Source organism: Hordeum vulgare, chromosome 7H (genome assembly GCF_904849725.1).
Source record: "Hordeum vulgare subsp. vulgare chromosome 7H, MorexV3_pseudomolecules_assembly, whole genome shotgun sequence".
Lineage (NCBI taxonomy): Eukaryota > Viridiplantae > Streptophyta > Magnoliopsida > Poales > Poaceae > Hordeum > Hordeum vulgare.
The window spans coordinates 167942249-167946923 of record NC_058524.1 but is presented as its reverse complement, the minus strand read 5'-3'; positions in this window follow the sequence as shown (position 1 = coordinate 167946923).

Sequence of the window (4675 nt, the reverse complement as noted above, 5' to 3'; positions counted from 1 at the left end):
GCGGAACACTCGGGTTAAACTCGACGGGACTAGCATGTACATACATGGCCTCGGAACTCACAAGACCTAAAGGTCAAGCAAGAGTCATATAGTGGATATGATCAACATGGAGATGTTCACCATTGAAACTAAACTCAACTCACGCGATGATCGGACTTGAGTTGGTGAATTTGGATCATGCGACACTCGAATGACTAGAGGGATGTCAATTTGAGTGGGAGTTCTCAAGTAATATGATTAATTGAACTCATTATCATAAACATAGTCAAACGGTATTTGCAAATTATATTGTATCTTGCGTTGTAGCTCTATTGTTTTTGATAGGTTCCTAGAGAAAATTTAGTAGAAAGATGATAGTAGCAATTATGCGGACTAGGTTCATAAACTGAGGATTGTCCTCATTGCTGCACAGAAGGATTATGTCCTTAATGCACTGCTCGGTGTGCTAAACCCCGAGCATCGTCTGTAGATGTTGCGAACATCTGACATACACGTTTTTGACGACTACATGATAGTTCAGTGCATAATGCTTAAACGACCTAGAATTGAGGCGCCGAAAACGTTTCGAACGTCAGGAGACATATGAGATGCTCCAAGAGATGAAATTGGGATCTCAGGCTCGTGCCCGTGCTGAGAGGTATAAGACCTCCGACAAGATTCTTAGTCTACAAAGTAAGGGAAGAAAGCTCAATCGTTGAGCATGTGCTCAGATTGTGTGAATGCTACAATCACTTGAATCGAGTGGGATTTGATCTTCCAGATAAGATAGTGATTGACATAGTTCTCCAAAGTCACTGCCGCCAAGCTACAGAGCTTCGTGATGAACTATAACATATCAGGTATAGAGATGATGATCCTTGAGCTATTCGTGATGTTTGACACCGCGAAGGTCGAAATCAAGTAGGAGCATCAACTGTTAATGGTTAGTAAAACCACTAGTTTAGAGAAGGGATACATCATGAAAGGAAAACCAGTTGCCGCTCTAGTGAAGAAACCCAAGGTTAAACCCAAACCCGAGATTGAGTGCTTCTATTATGAGGGGAACGATCACTGGAACGGAACTCCCCTAGTTACTTGGTAGATGAGAAGGTTAGCAAAGTTGACGAAAGTATATTGGATATACATGATATTGATGTGTACTTTACTAGTACTCCTAGTAGCACCAGGGTATTAGATACCGGTTCGGTTGCTAAGGGTTAGTCACTTGAAATAAAAGCTACAAAATCAATGGATACTAGCAAGGGTGAGGTGATGATGTGTGTTGGAAGAAATTTCAAGGTTGATGTGAGAAAACATCACACGCTCCCTCTACCATCGGGATTAGTGTTGAACCTAAATAAATGTTATTTGGTGTTTGCGTTGACCATGGACATGATTAGATCGTGTTTATTGCGATTATTAATTTAAAGAGAATAATGGTTTTATTTGCTTGAATAAATGCCATCAATGGTTTATTGAATCTCGATCGTAGTGGTACACATTTGTATGATATTGATGCCAAAGGATACAAAGTAGTAATGATAATACCACTTACTTGTGGCACTGCCGCTTGAGTCATATTGGTATAAAAACGAATGAAGAAGCTCCATAGTGATGGATCTTTGGACTGACTCGTTTTCGTTTGAGACATGCGGACCATGCCTATTGGTGTAAACGGATGAAGAAACTCCATGCAGATGGATCGTTTGGACTCACTTGATTCTGAATCACTTGAGACATGCAAATCATTCCACATGGGCAAGATGGCTGAAGGCCTCGTTTTCTAGTGAGATGGATATAGAAAGTAACTTTTTGGAAGTAATACATTTTGATGTATGCAGTCCAATGAGTGGTGAGGCACGCAGTGGATATCATTATGTTCTTACTTCAGAGATGATTTGTGTAGATACTAGTATATTTATGATACATCTCCAACGTATCTATAATTTTTTATTGTTCCATGCTATTATATTATCTGTTTTGGATGTTTTATATGCATTAATATGCTATTTTAAATTATTTTTGGGACTATCCTATTAATCTAGAGCCCACTGCCAGTTTCTGGGTTTTTCCCATGTTTTTGAGTATTGCAGATAAGGAATATTAAACGGAGTTCAAACGTAAAAAAGAATCTCTGGAATGATTTTTCTTGGACAACAAGAAACCCAGGAGACTTGGAGTAGGGGGAAAGGCACCTGCCGGGAGGCCACAAGCCTGCAGGGCGCGCCCTAGGGGGGTGGCTGCGCCCCCTAGCTTGTGGGTCCCCTGCAGGCCTCCTAACCCTATTCTTTGCCCAATAAATTCCCAGATAGTCCCCATCGCTAAAAAGAGCCACGAAAATACTTTTCCACTGCCGGGAGCCTCTGTTCCCGTGAGATCCAATCTGGGAGCCTTATTCGGTTACCTATCAGAGAGGGAATTGATCACGAAGGGCATCTACATCAACTCCATTTCCCCTCCGATGATGCGTGAATAGTTCACCATAGACCTATGGGTCCATAGCTAGTAGCTAGATGGCTTCTTCTCTCTCTTTGATCTTCAATACCATATTCTTCATGATCTTCATGGAAATCTATCCGATGTAATACTCTTTTGCGATGTGTTTATCGAGATCCGATGAATTGTGAGTTTATATTCAGATTATCTATGAATATTATTTGAATGTCTTCTAAATTCTTATATTTATTATTTCATATCTTAGCAAGTCTCTTCGAGTTATTGGTTTGGTTTGGCCAACTAGATTGGTAATTCTTGCAGTGCGATAAGTGCTTAGTTTTTGGTTCAATCTTGCGGTGTCCTCACCGAGTGACATAGTAGGGATAGCGAGGCACGTATTGTATTGTTGCCATTGAGGATAAAAAGATGGGGTTTTCATCATATTTCTTGAGATTATCCCTCTACATCATGTGTTACTCTGTTCTTCATGAACTTAATACTCTAGATGCATGCAGGAGTTGGTCGATGTGTGGAGTAATAGTAGTAGATGCAGAATCGTTTCGGTCTACTTGACACGGACGTGATGCCTATATGCATAATCATTGCCTTAGATATCTTCATAATTATTCACTTTTCTATTAATTGCTCGACAGTAATTTGTTCATCCACCGTATAGTTTTCCTTTATGAGAGAAGCGTCTAGTGAAACTTATGGCCCCTAGGTCTATTTTCCATATTATACTTTCAGATATATAAACCAAAAATACCAAAAATATCTTGCTGCAATTTATTTAATTTTTATTCCGCAATCTTTTATATCTATCTCTATCAGATCTCATCCTTGCATATAACTCTGAAGGGATTGACAACCTCTTTTTAGCGTTGGGTGCAAGAGTATGATTATTTGTGTAGGTACTACTATTGGGGCCTTGCTTGATACTCCTACTAGATTGATACCTTGGTTCTCAACAAACCGAGGGAAATACTTATCTACTTCGCTGCATCACCCTTTCTTCTTCAAGGGAAAACCAACGCAAGCTCAAGAGGTAGCAAGAAGGATTTCTGGCGCCGTTGTCGGGGAGGATACATAGCAGGATCAAGCCTATCAAGTACCCATCACAAACTCATCTCTTGCATTTACTTTGTCTGCCATTTACCTCTCGTTTTCCTCTCCCCGACTTCTAAAACTATTTTCAAAAAATACCAAAAAGATTTGCCTTTTTTGCCCTTCTTCCGGTCGTCTTTTTTGTTTGTTCGTTTCCATGGCTCAACCCAAAAGTTTTGATCCGTATCTTAAGAAGTTGGAAGATATTGATAATAATGCTAAAGGGTTCATGTCGCTCCAATTTGACCATAATAGTTCCTTTAGGAATGAGTTAAAGAACAAAGGTTTATGCTTGACTACATGAATAAAGAATTGATGATATGGCCAAGGAATTTTGTGGTTTAAAATCTTAGTTTGCTCACCTCAAAAATTTAGCAGGCCAAATTTCTAAAAACAAGCCACCTTAGTTAATAAAATGGCCGCGAAGCCAGAATCTTTAAGCATTGATGAAGATCTCAAAATAATTGATGTGGCACCTATTGAATCTTTGTTTTCTAGTATAAATCTTTAAAAAGATGGGACTGGAGATGTGTCAACTTTAGTTAAAAGGAGTCCAAATGATTCAGAGTTTTTAGATCTTAATGATAAGACTGATAAAAACGGGATGGAAGAGGTCAAAACTTTAAATAGCAGTGAGCCCACTCTTTTGGATTTAAATGACTTTAATTATGATAGTTTCTCTTTGATTGATTGTGTTTCCTTGTTGCAATCCATGTTGAATTCTTCGCATGTTTATAATCAAAATAAAGATTTTATAAACATATTGTGGATGCTATGATGAAATCTTTTGAAGAAAAACTTGAGTTGGAAGTTTCTATACCTAGAAAGCTTTATGATGAGTGGGAACATACTATTAAGATTAAAATCAAAGACTATGAGTGCCATGCTTTGTGTGATTCGGGTGCGAGCGTTTCCACAATCCCAAAAAATTATGTGACGTGTTAGGATTTCGTGAATTTGATGATTGCTCTTTGAATTTGCATCTAGCGGATTCTACAATCAAGAAACCTACTAGAAGGATTATTGATGTTCTTATTATTGAATATAGGAATTATGTGCACGTAGATTTCATTGTTCTTGATATAGATTGCAATTCTACATGTCCTATTATTCTTGGTAGACCTTTCCTTAGAACAATTGGTGCAATTATTGATAT